The 13,370-nt window shown below is 45.9% G+C and overlaps 1 protein-coding gene and 1 pseudogene across 1 annotated transcript in view; both read right to left on the bottom strand.

The window, feature by feature from the left end:
* The window catches only part of LOC139185182 (E3 ubiquitin-protein ligase RNF138 pseudogene), a 53,560-nt pseudogene extending 48,160 nt beyond the window's left edge, over positions 1–5,400 (bottom strand).
* KCNN2 (potassium calcium-activated channel subfamily N member 2) overlaps positions 1–5,404 on the bottom strand; it is a 503,725-nt gene extending 498,321 nt beyond the window's left edge. The window contains exon 1 of the mRNA XM_070796821.1: positions 5,287–5,404. The gene's annotated coding sequence lies outside the window, so the exon portion shown is untranslated. The remainder of the gene's footprint in view (positions 1–5,286) is intronic.
* Between the last annotated feature and the right edge of the window lie 7,966 nt (positions 5,405–13,370).

Raw genomic sequence — 13,370 nt, 5'->3', positions numbered from 1 at the left:
CAGAAGTGGGGGTGTGGAGGTCTGGACCAGAAGTAATCCTGTGAATATGTGAATTGTCATTGTTGGTTTATTTGTCTGCCTTCCTAACTAGACTGATTTCCTTGAAAGCAGGGGCTGTGTCTTAGTCATCACTGCATCTCCATTTACATAGTAAGACATTCAATCACAGTTTATGAAATGCTGAATGAATAAATTCTGAATCCTCACTGTTATTCAGACTCCTGGCTCGCCAAGAATTATGTACAGTGGAATACTACATGGCATAATGTGAGGAATGAGACAGCAAATGCCTACATGCCCAGGAAATATTTCCTTTGGCAAAAATGCCTACTACCTCACTGCCAGAGCACAGGCGCCTCTGGATAAGGAGCCTTGATTCTCAGAATTAGAAGCATTTCCTTGAAGTTGGTCAATAAAGAAGGCATTGACAATTAAACGTCTTAGAAAAAAAGAATATCTAAACTGTGAAAATCACCCAGTCATATCCGATTCTTTGTGACCCCATGGAATTCTCTTTACCAGCTGAGCCACCAGAGAAGCCCAAGAATACTGGAGTTGGTAGCCTATCTCTTCTGCAGTGGATCTTTCCAACCCAGGAACTGAACTGGGGTCTCCAGTATTGCAGATGGGAGAAGGCAACGGCACCCCACTCCAGTACTCTTGCCTGGAAAATCCCATGGACAGAGGAGCCTGGTGGGCTGCAGTCCATGGGGTCGCTGAGGGTCGGACACGACTGAGCAACTTCACTTTCACCTTTCACTTTCAGGCATTGGAGAAGGAAATGGCAACCCACTCCAGTGTCCTTGCCTGGAGAATCCCAGGGACGGCGGAGCCTGGTGGGCTGCCGTCTCTGGGGTCGCACAGAGTCGGACACGACTGAAGCGACTTAGCAGCAGCAGCAGCAGCAGCAGCAGCAGCATTGCAGGCAGATTCTTTACCAATGGAGCTATCAGGGAAGCCCAATACCTAGACTTTACAGCGACCCTATTTTATGCCGGGCACTGTGCTTAGAAGCTTCACATCATTGCCTTCTTTAAAACTCACAATGACAACATAAGGGAGGTTTTGTTATTTTCTGCATTTGACAGATGAAAAAAACTGAGTCTTTGAGAACTGACCCCCCTAGCTATTTGCGTTAGAGCCTGAAATGAATTCCAGTTGATTTTATTCCAAAGTTTACATTCTTAAGCAATACTGTATCCAGCTGTCCAAGGAAAGAGAGGACTTTGTGTGTTTATCTTTAGTGAGAAGGGGATGGTCTCATCCTGATCATCTTAAAGCCAAACAAAAAGGGGAAATTTTCCTCCTCCCTCCTTCTTTTGACAATCCCTGTGCAATGTCCCTTAAGCCAGTCTCTGCTTGGACCAGAGATACACCAGTGAATAGACACAAGGGCATCGCCAAAAGGAAGGAGACGGATAAGTAAAGAGACACGAACTGCAATGTGCAAGGGTGGTGGCTGGGGAACTAGATGGCAGCAGTGATGGAACGGTGGCATGGGAGAACCTTGTCGGCACAAGTGTAGTCAGGGAGGTCAGCTCAAGCCTGGATTTGGAGGGTACTGTGGGGGGCAGTGCTGCTCAGGAGGCTCCGCAGGACGATGGGATGGGGTATCTGAGATGGGCAGGCCTCAAAGGACAGCACAGCTTGGGGTCTTGTGGACCTGGGGCAAAGAAGAAGATTGTGGCCAGCCCCAAGGTAGGTAGCTGGTGATTATCAATATGCCTATAATATACACTGGACTTGACACCAAATCTGTGGCTCCATTGGTAACAACTCCCTTGCCTTTCCTTTGGTTCAGCCTCTGGGTCCTCTCTCCTCTTTCTGATTTCACCTGTCCCTGCGCCAACAAGCTCCGCTGCATTCCTGGCTGAGTACCTGTGCCAGCTCCGTGCTTCTGCATTGGCCTCCCTGACCCTCAGGGCTCTCCCGGCCAGCCTTTTCCTTTACTCTCTAGTCTGTGCCATCTGGGGCTGCTCTGAATAGCTCTGGGTACCACATGGAACAGTGGCTCCAAGACTCTAGGTCACATCTTCCTAAAGGGTTGGCATCTCCATTAGACTTGCTTCAGCCTCAGGAGGAACTGGAAAGGACACAGCCTCAACTTTTGGACACTGGTAGGGTCATCCAGGACATTTCCTCCATGGTCCCTCGATTTCTCCACCTCTGCACTGTTGATGCATCCTTCTGGTATCTATTCAACCAATATTTATGGATAACCTATTCTACTTTACCCTCCTCTGAGGATTAAAAAGACAAAATTCCTCTGGCCCCAGGGAATTCACAATCTGACAGTGACAACTTAAGTGAAGGAATTTGGACTATACCATCTACAGGCTTATACTTTCCACACTTAAGTCTCTTGCTGCAGATTGTCCTTCAAGGTTCACACTCAAACCAACTCCCTACCTGACATGTACACCTGACTGTCTAACAGAATTTCAAAATTAATATACTTAAAATACGATTTTTTCCATTCGCTGTAAACAGCATCAATATCCTCACAGTCAAATAAAAAAAAAAAAAAATGCAGGTGTCACTTTTGACTCCTCTCTTTCCCTAACACCCATCTCTAATCCATCAATAGGCCCCGTCCATTCTACCTTCAACATGTGTCCCGAATCCATCGACTTCTCTTCAAGTCCATGCTCATGGCACTGATTCCCCCTGGGCTGCTGCTGACCCACAGAGCCCTGACCGCCAATCTCAAAACGGTGCTCTTCCTCCAGGCCTTCAAAGCCCTGTGACAAGGACATTTCCTGACGAGGGAGCAAGAACTAGATTTTGACCTCCACCTGACCTCCAGGCTAGTGCCCGATGCAGTAAGTAACATGCAGAAGCACAGTTGCACCCACGCCATCTCCTCTCCTTTCTTACTACAGTGGCCTCTGAAGTGCCCTTCCCATCGTCTATTCTCCACACAGCCACAGAGGAGCCTTTGAAAACCTTAAATCCAATGTTATTTCACTCTCTCCTTAAAACCCTTCAGTCTTTAGCTTGACCTACAAGGCTCTGCAAGATCTGGTTCCAGACCACCTGTCTGATCTGCTGGCCAACCCTGACTCTGGCTACCCTCCTCATCCTGAGAACATCAGCCTCCCTTTGCCAGACTGAGGTGTCTACTTCTGTTCTTTCCTACCTTTCCAACACAGAACACGGTTAGTCTTAATGTTTAATTCATCATTTACTTTCGTTAGTTGCATGCGTGGCCTGTCACCTTTCATTATATACAAGTTATTTTTAACAATGTAACAAGCAGACCTGGCCCTACCAGTCAAAACCTAGGTGAGACCCTGCCACTGACTCACCCCTAAGGAACCACATGGTCACCTGGCTTCTCCCCATCTAAGGTAACCACAAGTACAAATCTCAGAGTCTTATTGTCTTGCTTTCGTATTTTCATAAATTTCCTATTTTTGTATATGCATCTACATATAGTCCTAAGTGGTAGGGTTTTTTGTTAATTTTCAACATTATGAGATTGTCTTGCTGTATGTAATCTTTCAGCCAATTTTCACTTAATATTATATAGCTTGTATGCAATCATATTGTTATGTGTCACCCAGTTAATCCATTTTGACTGCTGTATAATATTCCTCTTAGTGAAAATATTACAATGTTTATCTATTCCTTGGTGATGGGCATCGGAGTTCTCTCCAGACTTTCATTAAAACCAGACTGTTATGAATGTTCATATACATGTCTCCTGTTGAACAAATCCAAGAGTTTTTAATATATATAAATCTAGGAGTGAGTTGAACAATTGGATCACAGGTGTACAAATGTTCAAATTAGGGCACAATGCCAAACATTTCCCAAAGTCATTGTGCCAGTTTAAATTCCCATCAGCAATGTTGGAAGGTCCTGTGGATCTACATCCTCTTAAATCACTTGATATTTTCAAACTTCTTAATTCAAGGCCAACCAAATGGGTTGAGTATCCCATGACTTTGATTTGCATTCCCGTAATTACTAAAGTTAATAACTAGTACACATTCACTAGCTATTTGTACTTCCTTTCCTCAGTGCTTTAAGGTCTCAGCCTGAAAGTTCCCACCGCAAAGAGAATGTCCCTCTCTATTCTTGACGTGAAGGTCGCCACTCCCTAGTACAAATTCTGTTCTCTTTCCTTTGTGGCATCTACCACTGCCTGAAGTTATCCAGTCTATCTGCTGAATATATTGTCTGTTTCCCTTAACTAAAATACAGACTCCAAAGGATTTTGGTTGCCTTGTTCACTCATCCATCTCAGATAGATGGGCAAATATCTAAGGACACAGATATATAATAGATTAAGAGTTGTGATCCAGAGTCTGATGTTCTGTGTTCCAATCGCAGCTCTCCCACTTAATAGTTGTGTGATCATGAACAAATTCTTTAAATCTTCCGTTCCTATGTCACGTGTAAAAAATAATAGTAGTCATTATTTCATGGGGTTGTTACGAGATTTAAATGAGTGAATACTTGTAAAGTTCTTAGAACAATACCACAAACACAGTGAGTGCTTGATAAATGGTTAACATGATTAATGTGTGATTATCAGGCCTCCAAGGAGTGAGAGCATAGAAGCACCCAACTAGCCTGGATCTAAGACACTCCCTCTTCTTCCTCATGTCCTGCAGATGTCCACTCCTGCAGCCTAGAGGAAAGCAGAGAGGTTCTCAGGAAAAAGCTGGGGGGCAGTTTATTTTTGAGAAAATGGTCTGGTCATTGAATACAGGAAGAAGTGCGCAGAGTGCGTGCTCAACAATGCTTGATGAATAAATGCTTCATAAACCATCAACCCATCACCCTATCACTCCAGCAGTACATTACAGTCACAACATTCCCGCCTCCCTCCCTGCCTTATGGTTCAAATTTTTGAAGAGAGAAAAGGAAACTTAGAAAGGAGGATGATAAAGAAAGAAAAGTAGGCTGCATCAGGAGAGAGGGGAGCAGGGAACTCAGTCAAGGGAGAAGGGAGGAGAGGTGGAAGAGAAGGAAGGGCGATGGGAAATTTCAGGTCGCACTGTGGCATCTGCGACTAGCCTAGAACCTGAACATGCCGAAAATAAGAACATAAGGGAGTCTCTCCACCACCCACCCACCCAGGGGAATGTTTCTTTTTAACTTATGAGTGGAGGCAGGGAAAAGATAAAGCAGAGAAGGCCTGGGAGGGTGAACGGGAGTAGAAGACCAAGGCAAACTTCCTTTCACCATCTTGGCTGGGAGAGGAGGGTCCCATTAAATCTGTGCCCCACCACCCCACCCCAGCCCCTGGCAAGGCCACCTTGGTCTCCAGCTTACCGTGTTCTGCAACCGACAGCCCCGCTCCATTTGGCACCTTCCTCTTCTCACGGGGATAAATGCGGCCTCGGTTAAATGTACCAGGAGGCTAAACCCGAGTGAGACTCCATTGAGAATTCCAGCAGGTTCACCTGGAGAAACTGTTTCCATCTGAGAAGAAATCAGGAGTCCTGGGCAGAAACCAGCTGCCTCTCCGGTCCTCAAACTCCGGGACAGCTCGCCGCCTGGGAGAGCCCCGCGCCCCTCCCCGCTCCTCCTCTCCGGGGTCTCCGAGCACCCCCGGGGGAGTCCTGGCGCGCCGAGCGGCCCGGCCGGGTCCCTGCCGCCCAGTGGCGGCTGTTTGGGGTCCACCCTCCGGAGCCCAGCTTCCCCGCGCCCGGCCCTGCTTCAGCACCGACCTTGCTGGACGCTGAAACCGCTCGCAGAACGCCCTGCCGGGACGGGGGACTCCCTCTCTCTCCGTCCCTGCCTGGCAGGGCCGAGCCCGGACGGCGGGGGGCCGGGAATGCTCAGGGTATTGCCGACCTTGAGGCTACCGAGGGGTGTGCATGCGCCGAAAACAACACACGCGCGCGCACACACACACACCTCGCTTGACAGTTCCCTCCCGAGGAAAAGGAACTGTCCAGAGCAGCACGGGGGAGGGTACGCCACGCTGAAATAGGACAGCCAACATGATTCCTCAAACCAAATTTGGGATGGTTTTAAAAGATCTGGATTTCAGCCGCTCGACTTCAAGTCGGGGAACAAACCCCCTCTTGTGTATTTCAAGGCCGGATTTCAAGGGTTAACCAAAGCTCGAAGGGAAAGAGAAGGGGGTGGAGAGATCCCCGGTGGAGGGTTGCCAGGCCCAGGTGAGAAGCGTGTCTCCGTTTCCCTTCCCAGCCGGTTCGCCATCACGCCCTCCCCGCCAATAGCTGCTTCCCGGAGCTACCCGGAGTGGCGAGGGTTAAGGCGGCAGGCCCGCCGCGCAGGCTTCCCCGGCCGGGAGCGCGCGCCGCAGGCGGAGGGTGGGGAGCGGAGAGCCGGGGATCTCCCGCCCGCCCCCTGAGCAGGGCGCTTCCCGCCCCGCTCTATTTATAGCTCGCTTCCAGCGGCGGCGGGGAACTCACCCAGCCGCGCTCAGCCTTTGGAGCTGGGAGAGCCTTCCACAGACAGGCTGTTTTCCTGAATTCTGTGAATGGCATAATGTCTCTAGCCTTCGAAATCTTGATTGCTACTGTTCAGTATGTCTTCACACGTTTCCATTTCCAATTTTATTTATTTTTAAGAGAGCCAAGAGGATTTTGATACAGTTGAATTGCAGGCAGGCAGTTTATCATGCTGGAGACCTTTTGTTATCAGCTGCCTAGGAAAAAAAAAAAATTCCTCCGTGGATTTACAGGCTTCAGGCTCATTTCATATTTTCTGCAACACTCAACCTGTCTGGGTTTTTAATCAGTCACATGGTCATCACAGGTTCGAAGTGACTTCAAGGACAATGAAGAATCATATCCTTTGCTATCTGATTGCCTTCTTACCAGGGGTCTCAGAGCTGGCTGTCAGCATAATACACACCTCTGGCTGGTTTCTGGGTCAAAGCCCACAGTGACACCCCTCCCCCTATTAAAAAACAGGCCAGTTACGGTGTCATATATGGGTTCTTGGCCCCAGTGGATACTGACCCAGGAGAAAACAACATCTGAGTCCCACCTTATCATAGCATGGAGCACAGTGCACCAGTCTGGAAGGCCCTAAACTGATAGCTGCCTTCCAAGCCCCTTCTTTCCAGTACTCCTTCCCAAAACAGTTCTTGAGCCCCCGGGGCTGTGCAACTCCCCTGAGGACTCCTAGGTGCTTCAGAGGAGCATTAAACATGTGCCCTCACAGACCTTAACTAGAAGGGCTCTGTTGGTCCACTAGGTGTGGGGGGAGCGTGGACCCCATCACAGGGCACTCCTCCAGGTCTGACTGGAGGTGCTAAGCCCATCCAGCCTCACCTCTTCTTCCCTTTCACTTTCAGGGTTTTTCCTTTAAAACTCATCCCCAAATAGTAAGAGGTTACTATTTATTTCACTGTATTTAATCAGAACAATCCTAAAATAGGGCATATAATTAATTTTGCAGTTACCTGTAGGCTGAGGGGAAACTCTTGCTTTAAGTGTTTGTTTTTGCTGAAACACTTTTTCCTGTATTCACTTTCCTGCCTTACTTAGAACAGAGAGGGTACTGGATGTATTATTTCTGAGATGAGTCAGGACCCAGGAGTGAATCTGGGAAATGTAAGAGAAGGGCTCCAGAATATCAGTCTTGAGTTCAACCTCTTGTTGAATTTATTTTGTGTGCTGCACTTCCTTATCTGTAAAATATGAATAATAGTGATAGTAAATACTCTGAGGTTCTAGTGAGTTTTCATGTGCTAATCTACTTACATTGCTTAGACCAGTGCCTTGCTTAGACCAGAGCCTGGCCTGTGATAAAGCTCCATAGACATAATATATGTCTTACATAATATATGTACTGGAGTTGATTTGGTTGAATTTGTACACACAAAGAGGCATTTTGTCTATGTAAATCCATGATTTCCTTTGCATTGTACTAAAGCAGAGCCCCAAAGGCATTCCATTTACTGAAGTCCCTGGTCGCTGACCCTGCATTTTCTTCTTCCTGAGAAGAAAGCATCCCCTCAAGGCTTTTAAGAAGTGCTGCTGCTAATCTATAGAATATATCCTCTGATACCTAGGGTACAGAATCACCCACTGATAGTGCTTCACTGCTGTCCTGGGAATCATACTTTATATATGAACGGTTTTTTGTTCTTTTTTTTTTTTAACATAAAAACACCCCATGAAGGTTTCCAAGGGACCATGAAGGAGAAGTCCTGAATATTCATTGGAATGACTGATGCTGAAGCTCCAATACTTTGGCCACTTGATGTAAAGAACTGACTCAGTGTTAAAGACCCTGATGCTAGGAAAGACTGACGGCAAAAGGAGAAGGGGACGACCAAGGATGAGATAGTTGGATGGCATCACCGACCCTATGGACACGTGAGCAATCTCCGGGAGGTGGTGATGGACAGGGAAGCCTGGAGTGCAGTCCATGGGGTCACAAAGAGTCGGACACGACTGAGCGACTGAACTGAACTGATGAAGGGGAAGTATTCTGTTTACGAAGCTTAACACACAGGTTTGTCCAATATGTTATTTCCCCTCCTAAAAATTAGGCTTCAGAAGATAGGAACTGCGTCCTGTAAAGAGTAGTCCTCTGACTGAAAGGATTAGTTAGCAACCCCAAGTTCGTCCTCCCTTTCAAAAGAAGAGAACCTGTCATTTTGAGACATACAGCCAAATATGCTCTGCTCGATCAGGCCAAGGAGCTATAAAATAAATCGGCATCTGGGAGCTTCCAAAAAACCTCCCCAGAGATACCTTGGTGGTGGTGGTTTTGTACTGTGTCAGCCTAGCTCAACTGGAGCAGTGTTTCCCAAGCTCCCCTCCTCTAGTTTGGTCCTGGACTAGGATGGGCACAGGAGACATTCCCACAAGGTCAGGAAGGCAGAAGTGCAGCGGCAGCCATGGCTACACTAGGAAGGTCACAGGAAAGTCGGGGGCCCTTGCAGCTGGCGCACCCTGTCACAGATCTGCTGGCTCGTCCTGTCCTGTCAGCATGACAGAGCAGCTGGGCCTGCCGCAGTCCCCTCCCTGCTGGATCCTGCTGCTTCTCTAGCTCCTGGACAAGGTGGGTTAGCTGCATGACAAAGCCAGCTTTCCACCAGCCTCCTTGCAGCTGGAGGCTTGGAGGCAGTTAAAGATGAATGCAGCTTCTACTTCCTCTGCGTGGGTTCCAGGGCATCCTTGTTTCTCTCTCCCCAAGTCTGTGCCATCAGGGTTTTGCCAGAGACACAGAACCAGCAGGAGATACAAATTAAGAGAGTCATTACGAGGAACTGTCTTCCACTGAAAGCCAGCTGTCTGTTAGGTAGGCCATCAGGAAGGGCAGGCTGGACCTCCCAGACATGAAGGGAAGCTGCAGTTGGGAGGTGGAATTTCTTCTTCTGGGCAGCCTCTGTTCTGCCTTTTGACGGATTGAATCAGTCCTACCCAGATTACCAAGGATAATCTTCCTTACTTAAACTGATTATAGACCAGTCACAAATACAAAATCCCTACACAGCACCTGGCTGAATGACAGAGGGTGGCAGCCTTACCAAGGTGACACATAAAACTGACCATGAACACGTCCATCTTTCAGATGGCCTGCCCTGCTCTCCTCAGGCTCAGCACCCATACGCAAAACCAGCACAGCAGAACAGAAACAGTTTAACCCATACCCACAGTTTGGCAGGTCAAGTCCCTCAAATAAATCCCTTATTCTACTTCACTCTTACTAGTCCTGCTTTTCTGATCACACCTGACTGACACTGACTCAGTAACATTCATATTTTACCTCTTTCTTCTCTTTCCAAAATCCTGCTGTCTAGAATACAGATATGATGGACAGACAAGCCAACCTGGATAGGAGGACAAGGGCCACGCTCCAGGGATGGTGGAGAGCTGAGCAAGAAGGACCTGAAACATACAGATTGCTGGCTCACCACCCCTGAGCAGCCTATCTCTGCATGTCTTTTATAGGAGAGAGAAATCAGTGTCTGTTTTAAGTCACTGCTGTGTTGGTCTTTACTATTGCTTTCAACAAAGCCCTTTCTGACGGGTTTAAGCGCTACATCTTCCATGGAGAGAAATACCACAAGTAAACATCAATTGGAAGACTCAGTGTTGGAACATCATGCACTGAGGTAGGGGGAAGGGAAGTCAAGAAATGATTTTATTTTTTTTTCATCTGCTTTTCAGTCAAAATCTGTTACAAGTAATCTTACATCTGACAAAGGCAGTCAGACACTCTGAAGATGTAAACCAAGCTTCTTTAAATTTCCAGCCCTCAAATGTCACGTCTGCAGAATAAGACATTTGGACCATATGGTTTCCAGTATACTTACAGATCTGACGTGTGTGATATCAACTGAGAACAGGACACCCAGAGGAAAGCGGTGCTTACCAGGACAGAAATACTGTTTGTCAGAAAGGCAAGTGGAACTATCAGGTGGGAAATTTTCTTTCCAGAAAACCTATGCAAACTGTTTTACATGAATTATCCACACCTACCCTGAGCCCTCCCTGTACATGGCTTCCCTGGTGGCTCAGATGGTTAAGAGTCTGCCTACAATGCAGGAGACCTGGGTTCAATCCCTGGACGAGGAAGATCCCCTAGAGAAGTGAATGGTAACTGACTCCAACATTTTTGCCTGAAAAATTTCATAGACAGAGGAACCCGGTGGGCTACAGTTCATGGGGTCACAAAGAGTCAGACATGACTAAAGTGACTTAGCATGCACTCATTAATAAGTTGTTGTTGTTGTTGTTGCTAAGTCGCTTCAGTCGTGTCCGACTCTGTGCAACCCCATACGCAGCCCACCAGGCTCTGCCATCCCTGGTATTCTTCATATGTAGTGAATATCTAAAAAGGACTAAATGTTTTTAAGTTATAAAAAAGTTGTTATTCATATTTAGGCACAATGTTTGAACATGGGTCAACTAGCCAAAGTATTAATTTACCCTCTTGATCAGCTAACTTACTCAAGAATTTTGGGATAGCCAGAAAGAAGAAAAAGGGAAAACTATGAGAGTTGAGTCAGTGAACTAAAATGGACTGGAATGGGTGAATTTAACTGAGATGACCATTACGTCTACTACAGTGGGCAAAAACCCCTTAGAAGAAATGGAGTAGCCATCATAGTCAACAGAAGAGTCTGAAATACAGTACTTGAGCACAATCTAAAAATGACAGAATGATCTCTGTTTATTTCCAAAGCAAACCATTCCATATCATGGTAATCCAAATCTATGCCCCAACCAGTAATGTTGAAGAAGCTGAAGTTGAATGGTTCTATCAAGACTTACAAGACCTTCTAGAACTAATACCCAAAAAAGATGTACTATTCATCATAAGGGACTGGAAGGCAAAAGTAAGAAGTCAAGAGATACCTAGGGTAACAGGCATTTTGGCCTTGGAGTACAAAATGAAGCACATCAAAGGCTAACAGAGTTTTGCCAAGACAATGCACTGGTCATAGCAAACACCCTCTTCCGACAGCTCAAGAGATGACTCTACACATGGTCATCACCAGATGGTCAATACCGAAATCAGATTGATTATATTATTTGCAGCCAAAGATGGAGAAGCTGTATACAGTCAGCAAACACAAGACTGGGAGCTGACTATGGCTCAGATCATGTAATCCTTATTGCCAAATTCAGACTTAAACTGAAGAAAGTAGGGAAAACCACTAGACCATTCAGGTATGACCTAAGTTCTTTACAATTAAACAGTGGAAGTGACAAATAGATTCAAAGGATTAGATCTGATAGACAGAGTGCCTGAAGAACTATGGACGGAGGTTTGTGACATTGTACAGGAGGCAGTGATCAAGATCATCCCTAAGAAAAAGAAATGCAAAAAGGCAAAATGGTAGTCTGAGGAGGCCTTACAAATAGCTGAGAAAAGAAGAGAAGCTAAATGCAAAGGAGAAAAGGAAAGACATAGGCATCTGAGTGCAGAGTTCCAAAGAATAGCAAGGAGAGATAAGACAGCCTTCCTCAGTGATCAATGCAAAGAAATAGAGGAAAATGATAGACTGGGAAAGACTAGAGATCTCTTTAAGAAAGTTAGAGATACCAAGGGAACATTTCATGCAAAGATGGGCTGGATAAAGGACAGAAATGGTATGGACCTAACAGAAGCAGAAGATATTAAGAAGAGGTAGCAGGAATACACAGAAGAACTATACAAAAAATATCTTCACGACTCAGATAATCATGATGGTGTGATCACTGACCTAGAGCCAGACATCCTGGAATGTGAAGTCAAGTGGGCCTTAGGAAGCATCACTATGAACAAAGCTAGTGGAGGTGACGGAATACCAGTTGAGCTATTTAAATCCTAAAAGATGATGCTGTGAAAGTACTACACTCAATATGCCAGCAAATTGGAAAACTCAGCAGTGGCCACAGGATTGGAAAAGGTCAGTTTTCATTCCAATCTCAAAGAAAGGCAATGCCAAAGAATGTTCAAACTGCCGCACAATTGCACTCATCTCACATGCTAGCAAAGTAATGCTCAAAATTCTCCAAACCAGGCTTCAACAGTATGTGAACTATGAACTTCCAGATGTTCAAGCTGGATTTACAAAAGGCAGAGGAACCAGAGATCAAATTGCCAGCATCTACTGGATCATTGAGAGAGCAAGAGAGTTCCAGAAAAACATCTACTTCTGCTTTATTGACTATGCAAAAGTCTTCGACTGTGTAGATCACAACAAACTGTGGAAAATTCTGAAAGAGATGGGGATACTTGGCCACCTTACCTGCCTCCTGAGAAATCCGTATGGAGGTCAAGAAGCAGCAGTTAGAACTGGACATGGAACAACAAACTGGTTCAAAATCAGGAAAGGAGTACATTAAGGGTATATATTGTCACCCTGGTTATTTAACTTATATGCAGAATACATCATGCAAAATCTGGGGCTGAATAAACCACAAGCTGGATTCAAGATTGCCAGGAGAAATATCAGTAACCTCAGATATGCAGATGACACCACCCTTATGGCAGAAAGCGAAGAAGAACTAAAGAACCTCTTGATGAAAGTGAAAGAGGAGAGTGAAAAAGTCGGCTTAAAACTCAGCATTCAGAAAACTAAGATCATGGCATCCAGTCCCATCACTTCATGGCAAATAGATGAGGAAATAATGGAAACAATGAGAGACTTTATTTTTGGGGACTCCAAAATCACTGCAGATGGTGACTGCAGCCATGAAATTAAAAGATGCTTGCTCCTTGGAAGAAAAGTTATGACCAACCTATACAGCATATTAAAAAGCAGAGACATTACTTTGCCTACAAAGGTCCATCTAATCGAGGCTATGGTTTTTCCAGTAGCCATGTATGAATGTGAGAGTTGCACTATAAAGAAAGCTGAGCACCAAAGAATTGATGCTTTTGAACTGTGGTGTTGGAGAAGACTTGAGAGCCCGTTGGACTGCAGGAAG

Source organism: Bos indicus, chromosome 10 (assembly GCF_029378745.1).
Source record: "Bos indicus isolate NIAB-ARS_2022 breed Sahiwal x Tharparkar chromosome 10, NIAB-ARS_B.indTharparkar_mat_pri_1.0, whole genome shotgun sequence".
In the NCBI taxonomy this organism is placed as follows: domain Eukaryota; kingdom Metazoa; phylum Chordata; class Mammalia; order Artiodactyla; family Bovidae; genus Bos; species Bos indicus.
Note: the sequence above shows the minus strand (reverse complement) of the source record. Positions and strands in the feature narration are given on the sequence as shown.